General features: G+C 40.4%; 1 long non-coding RNA gene and 1 pseudogene across 1 annotated transcript; one reads left to right on the top strand and one right to left on the bottom strand.

The window, feature by feature from the left end:
* Nucleotides 1-1,712: 1,712 nt before the first annotated feature.
* LOC140532542 (uncharacterized) lies at nt 1,713-6,704 on the bottom strand. The gene is made up of 2 exons (XR_011976568.1): nt 6,621-6,704; nt 1,713-1,810 (listed from the first exon to the last, which is right to left on the bottom strand). It is a non-coding gene; the product is annotated as an uncharacterized lncRNA (long non-coding RNA).
* Nucleotides 6,705-8,531: 1,827 nt separating this feature from the next.
* On the top strand, nt 8,532-9,970 carry LOC140532541 (UPF0711 protein C18orf21 homolog pseudogene; annotated as a pseudogene).
* Nucleotides 9,971-10,392: the final 422 nt, after the last annotated feature.

Here is a 10,392-nt window from a genome sequence, read left to right as displayed (position 1 = left end):
GCGTTGGGGGCGGGGCTCGGGTTGCCCCGGGCGCGGGCTGTGACGTCATGCCGCTGGGCGGGCTCGCCGAGCCTGGCCCCTCCCCCTGCCCGGCCCTCCTCCCGCCTCTGAGGCTGCAGCGAGGATGGGTGCGGTCGGGGAAGCCGCGGCCTCTGGCCCCCGCCCCTCTCCGTCCTCCGGCCTTCGCTGCCCCTGCTGGGCCTCAACTTCTTCATTTGGAAATGAAAGAGGGAGGCTACTGGACATGATGACCTCTAAGGTCCTCCCAGCTCCGGATTCGGGGGCTCTGGTCACGCTTGTGCCCTGCCAGGGACCCTGGACTGTCCGAGCTGCGAAGGGCCCTTAGAGATCGACGACCCCAGCCCCGCCCTCCCCCATGTTTTACAAAAGAGGAAACTGAGCCTCATCCATCCCCTTCGTTGTTACAGGAATGAGAAGGAAGATTATAGATTGTCAGAGCTGGAAGGAACGCTGATGGGCCTCAGTTTCCCCATCTGTAAAACCAGGAGGTTGCGTTAGATGGCCTCTGAGCCGTCCGTGCACTTAGGATAATAGGGTCCAGCCACCTCCTTTTTACAGACGAGAATAGGCGAAAGGACATGGACTCTGAGGTTTTCAGAGTGGGAGGTACCTCTGAGATCATGACTCCAACCCCCAGTAGAAGGGAGCTCAGATTCAGTCCAAGTCCCCCCGACTCTGAGTTCTGAGAGATGCCCATGCTGACAGACAGCTGCTGTTCATGCACACAGTGCGTCTTCAGCGTCTAGCCTGCATTCCCATTCTCCTGTGAAGCGAAGGCATGCATTGATCATTGCCTCCAGGCCATTTAGTTGTGGTCCTGGCCTTCTGGAGACCCGTATACACTAGGACATCCTTAAGAGTTGATGTCTGTCTCTCCTTCTGTGCTAAATGACATGTCGGTGACCTTAACATTAGTGAAGAGACCTTTCCTATCTCCCATTCCCAAGCAGCAGGAATATTGTTGTTCAGCCCTGTCCGATTCTTTGTGACTCCATTTGGGGTTCTGTGGGCAAAGATACTGGAGTGGTTTGCCATTTCCTTCTGTAGCTCATTTTACAGATGAGGAAACTGAGGCAAATAGTGAAGTGACTTGCCCACAGTCACACAACTGCTAAGTGTCTGAGGCTGGATTTGAATTCAGGTCTTCCTGACACCAGGTCTGGCGCTCTATCCACTGCACCACCTAGCCGCCCAATGAGATTATTACTAACTCCTTTTTCTTACCAGTAACAGATTTCACTAAAACCATCACAGGCCCAGAAAAAGAATAGAAAGAAACAAAATGCACCCTCCTCCCCACAAATTGGATCACTTTGGATTTTCCCAATATTCAGAAGAGGATACCATATGGCACCACCTGTTTCCAGCCTTTTAAAATAACCTTTTAGCTGCTCTGAAAAACAAGCTTAATAATGCCTACTTTGAAGAAAATACTGCTTTCCCCGAAGAAAAAGTAGATTATTAGAAATCCAGCTTGGGGAAAAAACTGTACTGCATTATTTTCTCTGTTTCTACTTCATCTTTCTTTCTTTAAAAAAAACCACATAAATAAACAAATAAGTAAATGCATGGGTTGACCTGAATATTTTCCCTGTCCTCTTACCTTGGATAAATTCAGAAAACCAGAGGAGAGACTAGCTCATTCTAATTTTTAGACTGATAAATTGATGAATTACTTTTAAACTCATCTCTTTAACATTACTTTTTTATTAAATGAGGTTTTCTTTTGGTATTTCTTACACATACACACACACACAATCCTCTTCATTTTCTCTTGCTTCATCAGGGCCTGTAAAGAAGAAAATGAAATGAAATGTAACACATGAAATTGAAAAAAAAATTAAAGATTTCTAATTTCAAAAGAAGTCATTATAATATATACATGTATATATTTCCAATTTAAATGAATCTGATCTAAAGTCATCCCACTGACCCTGTCACCAAATGTATCATAGTAATCAGTTTGTTCATACAGATTTTTATGGCAAAGGTCTCTGGTTCCAGGTAATGGATTTCCACTATACAAGAAAAAGCCCCAGTTCCATAGATATCTAATTATACCACCATGGTCAAGAAGTAATTGACGTTACCCTAAAGGTCTCAGGTTTCAAATTTCTCAGCTGCAAGAATTAGGTCCAGTTCAGTATTTCTGCATAGATTTTTGCAAGTGTCCCACTAGGCAGAGTAATCATGTCAATTAACACATTATTAATTTTACCTGACCCTTGAATATCAATTGGTCAGCCACATTTGTTCAGTCATTTTTCAGTTATATCCAACTTTTTGTGACCCTATTTGGGATTTCCTGGCAAAGGTACTGGAGCAGTTTGCCATTTTCTTCTCCAGCTCATTTCACAAATGAGGAAACTTAGGCAAACAGGGTTGTGAGTTGCCCATGGTCACACAGCTAGTAAGTATTTGAGGCTCTATTTGAACTCAGGAAGATAAGTCTTCCTGACTCTAGGTCTGGCATTCTATCCCACTGCCTTAGTATCTATCCCTCAGTAAGTACTGCTTTCAGGGTTGCTTCCTCTACCTCAGACAGCTTCTATAAATCCAGACAAGATGTAATAACAAAATCACAAAGCCATTTTCCCCTTAATGAATGATGGGGACCTTTTATAGAGATAAAGAGGAGTGAACTTTATAAGATGATGCCACCAAGATCAGGGGCAGATTTGTATCATAATCAGAAAACAAAATGTTCTTCCATGAGCACTGTTTTGCTTTTGACAAGAGGAATCAGGGCAGAGTTTCCTGTTTTTGTTAAAGAAATTAAAATTGCAATGCAGCAAAATTTTATTTCAGTAAGATCGGTTCTTTCTGGAATCATCTAGGAGTTAGACCTTCCATAAAATGGATTTTTCCAGATAACTGAAACTTACTAGTTAAATGATTAAAATTTATTTTACCCATTTTGGATGGAAAACTCTCTAAAAGATATTATCAAACTTCCCTATTCTTTCAACAGGAAATGTGAAACCTTATTTATTTTATTATGGACAAGTCAGGGATATCAGTTTGAACACAGACCTTTGTCCTGGGTTAGATTATGATGATGCCCTCAGGGTTTACTTCCACGTCAGACACCTGCATTAAATGACACTCAGATGCCTGCTTTTCCTATCTCCTCTCTCAGGGTCAGACAGTCAGCAATCATTTCTTAATATTATCAGTAATGTCTACCTATAGTGGCCCTCAACCACCTTCCTTAACTTGCCGATCATTTCCAGGCTTGGGAGCAAGATAAGCAGGTTTCACTTGTTCATTCAATAATCATTCATTAAGTGCCTCCAACGTGTAAAAGAATGGCAACATTCCATAGTGAACAGAACGATGGACTTGGCCTCAGAAAGACATGAGTTCAAATGCCAGTTCTGTGTGAACTCGGGGTGGAGGGGGGTGTGTTTTACCCTCTGAGACTGCTTCCTCATCTATAAAATGGGAATAAAAATTATTCTTGTGGTACTATCTCACAAACTATGAATATCAAAAGAGAAGCTACAGAATGTCTGTTATTATTCGAGTCAAGAGAGGGATCCCAAAGGAATACAGTTGTAAATAAGTTGTTACAGTTATTGTTTGGTTAACATTTGTCTTGTATCAAAATGCAAATAGCTTGGAGTTTAACTTTCTCTTTGGTATTTCCTTCATGGTGTTCACTTACTGCAACAGATTCATGTAAGTGACTAAGTTTATAAGAAGACGTAATGTCAGCTCAAGGCTACTTTTCTCTTCTACTTCCTGTTTTGGGACTGTGTTGTGGCTAGTGGAGATTGTCAAATGAGTGACTGTCTTTTCTATTACTCTTCTGGTTTATCATCTTCCTTCCTATGTTATCTGAAGTCCTGGCTAGGGCAGTGCTCTAACTGGAGCAAATGCCATCTGAACAACGATCTGAACTCAAAAGCCCTGGGTTCATATTCCACTTCTGCCACTTACTGTCCTGGTTTCCCCAAGTATAAAATGTGCGATTTGGACTACATAATCTCTAACGTCCCTCTCAGCCCTAAGCCTCTGATGCTACACTGTGATATTTGTGCATGGAATATGCAGGCATGTTGTCCTTTAAATGATCCCTTCCTTGGCCAAGAAAAAAACTGGGGAAGAGCTCTATGAAGGATTGTCTTTGGGCCACTAAAGGAAACCTCTTCGTAAGATATTGTATCCCTTCTACATTTGTGTCTGGGCCACCTCCCAGGGTCTAAAGGGAAGTAACCAGTCTGGGAGCTGCTTCCTCTTATGACCACATTCTTTGCCAGCCCCAAAAACTAGCAGCTTTTCAAATACACTTTCCTGGGCTGCTTCAAATTTGGTGGAAAGTTGGGAGGTGCAGTACCACAAGGCTGCTGCTCTCTGACTCACCACACAAGAGAAATTATGCAAAGACAACAACAATAGGGAAACCAATAGGAATCCATGACCAAGTCATGGATTTGTCTAGACTTGTGGGTTCTGTAGGTAGGGGGGAGATCCCTCCATTAGTTCTCCCCAATAGATGGACAAACTATTTTATAACCTTAACAGAGTTATCAAGGGCATTTAGAAGGGAAATAACTTGTTCACAGTCACACAACCAATAAGCTCCAACCCTATATACTCTATGGCAGCACATGCTTCTAACTTTGGTACTGTTGCCAACTATAGGAACCAAATGCCTATGAAATAGGAACTTTTTCTTTCAGGTTCTCATTTCCCTCCATGTTTTATGCTTAGAGGCTTATAGCTACATCAAAGTCCTTTCTTAAATTTTATTTTAAAAATTTAAATATTTTTATTTTCCCCCAATTAGATATGAAAACAGTTTCAACATTCTTTTTTTTTTTTTTCATATTCTGAGTTCTAAATTCTCGGCAATCCTCCTCCCCTACCCCCATTGAGAAGGCAAGCAATTTGACATAGGTTATACATGTGTAGTCATGCAAAACACATTTCCATGAAAGTTATGCTGTAAAAGAAAACACAAACAAAAAAAAAAACCCAAAATAAAGTATCTCTGACTTGCCTTCCGACTCCACTAGTTCTTTCTCTAGAGATGGACAGCACCTTTCACCATAAGTCCTCCAGAATTATCTTAGATCATTGTATTTCTGAGATTAGCTAAATTATTAACAGTAGATCGTCATGCAATATTGCATGACAATTGTACTGTATACAATGTTCTCCTGGTTTAGCTCATTTCACTTTGCATCAGCTCATGTAAATCTTTTCAGGATTTTCTGACAGCATCCTGCTCATCATTTTTATCGCACAATAGTATTCCATTACAATCATATACAACTCGTTCAGCCACTCCCCAATTGATGGACATCCCCCCAATTTCCAATTCTTTGCCAATACTAAAAGAGCTGCTATAAATATTTTTGTACATTTTTTAAAAACTCTTCAGGCTACAGACCTAGTGGTGGTGTTGCTGGGTCAAAGGATATGCATGGTTTTATAGCCCTTTGGGCATAGTTCCAAATTGCTCTCCAGAATGTTTGAATCAGCATATAACTTCACCAGCAGTACATTAGTGTTTTAATTTTCCACATCTCCTCCAACACTAATCATTGCCATTTTCTGTAATATTAGCCAATCTGATAGGTATGTGGTGGAACCTTAGAATTGTTTTATTTTTCATTTCTCTAATCAATAAAAATTTAAAGCATTTTTTCATATGACTGTAGATGACTTTGATTAGTTTGTCTAAAAACTGTCTGTTCATGTCCTTAGATATCCTTCTGTCCATTTCCAAAGAAGACCATGCCATCAGAGAAATGATGACGTGACTTGCGTTTGACTTTGTTTTGAGTGAAGAAGGGCTGTGCCAGGTCACCTAAAGGGGTCAAGGTCTTCCAGACCATTTGTCAAATGAGGAATGGCTTTTATTTCTATTACCTTGACTCAGTTTTCTATGTATATTTGAGAAATGAGGTCTTTATCAGAGAAACTTACTGTAAATTTTTTTTCACAGTAATGATTACTATGTATTTCCAGCCATTCTATTTTTCCCATTTATCCTTCTCTTTCTCTCTCTGTCTCTCTCTCTCTTCTCTCTCTCTCCTTTCACTCTGCACTTCTCAAAAGTCAACAAGTATTTATTAAGCAGTTACTGTGTACCAGGTACCATGCTAGACAATGGAGATATAAATAGAAGCCAAAAGAAAGACAGTACCTGCCCTCTAGGAGCTTATATTCCAATAAGGGAAGACAATACAAAAAGAGGGAAAGCTTAAAAGGGAGAAAGTAGAGAAAGTCTAGAGAGTCACGAATGTGTCTAGAAAAGAATGAAGACATGGTTAACTGGGCTGTCTTCTTTAAAATAGAAGTTTTGGAAGAAACTAGCCCTTTAGAGGGAGAAGCCAAAGGGATAGAGTGTCTGTCCTACTTTCAAGAGGGGCAGGTGTCCAGGCTGCCAATCTCCGTCCATCCTCATGTGGGAGGGGAGGGTAATGAACAGAGCAAGGATCCAGACACTAACTGCTTTTCTCTCACTTTAACATGACTTATATTACCCACTGTATCCCTTCCCACACTCCCCTCTCAAAGAGTCATTCCCTACTAGAATAAATAAGAAGAGAGGAAGAAAAAAATTTCAGCAAAACTCACCAACTTACCAAAAAGTCTAATGCTATCTCCAGTATTCCACACCCTTGTTCCCCCGTCTACAAAGCATTTAAGTTAGGTATCTTCTCCTGTCTCTTCTTTGGGTCAATTTTGGGTCATTGTAAGTTAACATCATTTGATTTTGATCATTTTGTTATTGCTGGTTTTCACACTTAAATCAGCGTAGTCATGGTGGATCTTATTTTCCAGATTCCGATGACTTTACTTCGTATCAGTTCACATATGTCTTTCTCCATGCTTATCTGCATTTATCACATTAATAATTTCTTAGAATACAGTAATACTCTATTACATTCATGTTTCAATTTGTTTAGCCATTCCCCATTCAATAGGCACTGGTTACCAGGTCTTTGTGCTCACAGAAATAAAATGCTGCCATAAATATTTTGGTGTATATGGGACCTTTCTTTTATGTTATTGGCCTCATAGGGCTGCGTGCATCAGAGGAATCACTAGCTCAGAAGGTATGGACATTTTAGCCACTCTCATAATATCAAACTGCTTTCTATAATGGTTAGACCATTTTATAGCTCTATCCACAAAACATTCATGTACCAATCTTTTCATAGTTGTCAAAACATTATTATTTCCACCTTTTGTCACCTTTGGCAGTTTTCTGGGTGGGAAGTGAAACCTCAAGTCTGTTTTAATGTGTATTTCTCTTATTATTTCATATAATTGTTAATAATCTGTGATTATTCCACAAACTACTCATGTCCTTTCATCCCATGTGTTAGGAGAATGGTTTTTGGCTTTATATGTTTCTATTGTCTATGTAGCTGGGATATCAGGCAAAGATTTTTTTCTTCCAGTTGACAGCTTCTCTTATGATCCAAGTTGCTTCGGTTTTGTTCTTGCAAAAGCCTTTCAATTTCATGTAATTGATTGGATCTGTTTTGTCTTCTGTAATTGACTTTATCCCATATTTGGATAAGAACTTATTCCCTACCCCTAGCTGGGAAATGTATCTGAAGTAAACAGGCTTCTCTCTTAAGGGAACAATCAATTCTGTGGTAATGGGGCAGGAGTGCAACACCTGGGTCTCACAAAGGAAAAGCTGAAGAGTTCAAGTCAGAAAATAATGTTATGAAGATCCCCAAAAGTGGGAAGTGTGAGGGAGATTTGAGCAGGAGAAATCAAAAGAGCAGGAAACTGGGAACCAACGTGAAATATAAGACACAAGGGGTGATGCCAACTGATGGGTTTACAACTCAGTCTCAGTGTGAGGGATAACCAATTTATTCCCCTGGCATTAAAAAAAACAATCAAACAGCTTAGGTCTGTTGTTATGAGTTACCTCTGTCCACCAACCCCTCTGTTACTTCCTGCACCTGCCAGCCTCCTCCAGTGCTAACATTCTCCTCTCCTGGCCTGTGCTGCTTATGGGACTCTAGGGGTCCATTACTTCCTCAGCCCTGTATTCTCTAGTCTGACCTTCCCTGTTCTAATTGTCTCTGCTCACCAAAAAGAGGCTGCTTTTAACTTCTAATGACAATGAGCACGCTTGGCTTGCTGCTGCTCTAAGTCCTCAGGGTTTGTGTCACCCTCAAAGCTCTCCTGCTTTGAGGCCTGCCCTCCTGTTTTAACTCTAACAAGATGCTGATCTTCCCCAGAAGCTCTTTGGTCAGCTTGGAATTTCATTACCCTCACTAATTTAATTGCTGAGCATTAAGTTCTCTTATATATATTCTGCTTATGTTAATTCTGAACATGTTGTTTCCCCCGACAGAATACAAACACTCTGGGGGGGGGGGGGGTTCCATTCATTTCTTTTGTCATCAATGTCTACTACTAGTAAAGTACCTAGTAAGTAGGTTCTTTACAAATGCTTGTTGGTTGGTTAAAATTTTATAGGACACATCAAAAAGTTAAGAACCGATTTCCTTTTTTCCTCTGGCTGGCGTGGAGTTTGTCCCGGCGGCGGCAGACATGAAGAATAAGCATTTCCTCAGAGTAGCAGCCGAGAAGCTAATGGAAGCCTGCCCGGGCCAGGCCCGGTATCTTCTCTGGGTGTACAGTTCTTCACATGATGAGAAGTCTGTTTCAGAAGGCCAGTGTCCGTATTGTTACCAGTTTCTCGTGCTGGACAGATACAGGGTCCGCCTGAAACCCAAGACAAAACTAAGGCCAAAAGTAAAGAAACTTCTTAATCGAGAATCAAGAAATTGTAGACTCACTTTTAAAGAAACAAAGATTCTTAAAAAGTACTGGGACTCCAAAAGTGTTCTGTTGGTTACCTGCAAAGCATGCAACAAAACAGTGAGGTATAATGGTAAAAGCAGAAGCTTCTTGGCAGAAATGAAAAATAATCTTAGCACTCCCAAGATCAAACCTGGCATGAATACACGGGATATAAAAGCTTCAGGATCTACAAAGAAAAAGAAGAAATCTTTCAGCAGTAATAAATCTGGTTCCAAAGACAATAGTCCAGCATTAATTTTCAGAACCCCGACATCAGGACAGTCAACCCTCGGTTCCTCCTCAAAGAGTCTGGGTAAAATGAAGCGTCATCTATCTCAGCTGAAGATGATGCTTCATAGTGAAGAAAGCCAAAGGACCCCAGCGAAGGGTCTCAGAGACTTCCTGTCCTCACTCTGAACAGGAAATCCAGTGTTGTGGACATTGGAGCAGCTGCTAAAGTGGGGAGGCCTGCTTTGCCTTCACAGCAGCAAACAGTTCTCTTCCACGTCCTTCTCAGTACTTTTTAACATGTTTCTGAAGTGCCGGGCACATAGTAAGAACTTAGTAAATACCCACTGAGTTGTGCTTGGTGTCCCTGGGAAGGATAACACCAGGGAACTGTATAACTGACATCTTTTCCAGCTGTTGAAAATCCCATTCCAATTTTAATGTTATATATTTAACATATGTGGTATGGTGGGGGCATTAATTAAAATTGTGATGTCAGATCAGTTACCAACATTAGTCATTTACATACTTTTTGTTTTTAAGAAAATTGACACCTACTGCCAGGGTGTACTCATTCTTAAGCAATTCTTCTAAGAATTAAATTTCTTTCTTTTTTTGTTCTACTGCATCAGTGGTACTGATTCAGTTGTGCTGAAAATATGCAATGTGTTAACTTTGAGTCCTCTCTTTGCTGAAGATAGAAATGTACTGTCTGTACATTTTCCTTTGGAGAGAGATGTAAATACGTGCATCTTTTAGTCATATTTCTCTTCCCACCACTAATTTATTCTTGGAAAAATATATAGTAATATTTTACTCAAGAAGATATATTAATTTCTAGGTCTAGACAATTTCTGGGTCTAAAAAGTTATGACATAATATAGTAACTTCTAATTTTTTTCAGTAAAATACATCCTAAGTTAAAATGGTACCTAAGCTTTCTTTTGAAGTTATTTACATGATTAAACTGCTTTGGACTAAAAAAAAAAAAAAAAAAAGTTAAGAACCCCTGCCATACACTTTTATAATCAAGGTAAGTCAAGGCAACAAGCATTTATGAAGCAGCTACTATGTGATAGGCACTGTGCTGAGTGCTTCCAATGTATATTTGTACTAGGAGAGACAAATAGGGCATAGGGAGCTACAGGTTGGCCCAGAAGTCATGGAGTCTAGATTCTAGGCCCATCTCTGACATACTTAGACTGTATCACCTTGGGACAAGTCACTGGGGTGGGGTGGACACATCTCTAAAACCATAAATTGTGGACAAGTAACTGTCTTAATGGATAAGGGCAGCTTCCATGTCAAGAGTTCCCGACACCCATGAAAGGAGCAAAGATAGGATAAATGAAA

Source organism: Notamacropus eugenii, chromosome 3 (genome assembly GCF_028372415.1).
Source record: "Notamacropus eugenii isolate mMacEug1 chromosome 3, mMacEug1.pri_v2, whole genome shotgun sequence".
Classification (NCBI taxonomy): Eukaryota; Metazoa; Chordata; class Mammalia; order Diprotodontia; family Macropodidae; genus Notamacropus; species Notamacropus eugenii.
Note: the sequence above shows the minus strand (reverse complement) of the source record. Positions and strands in the feature narration are given on the sequence as shown.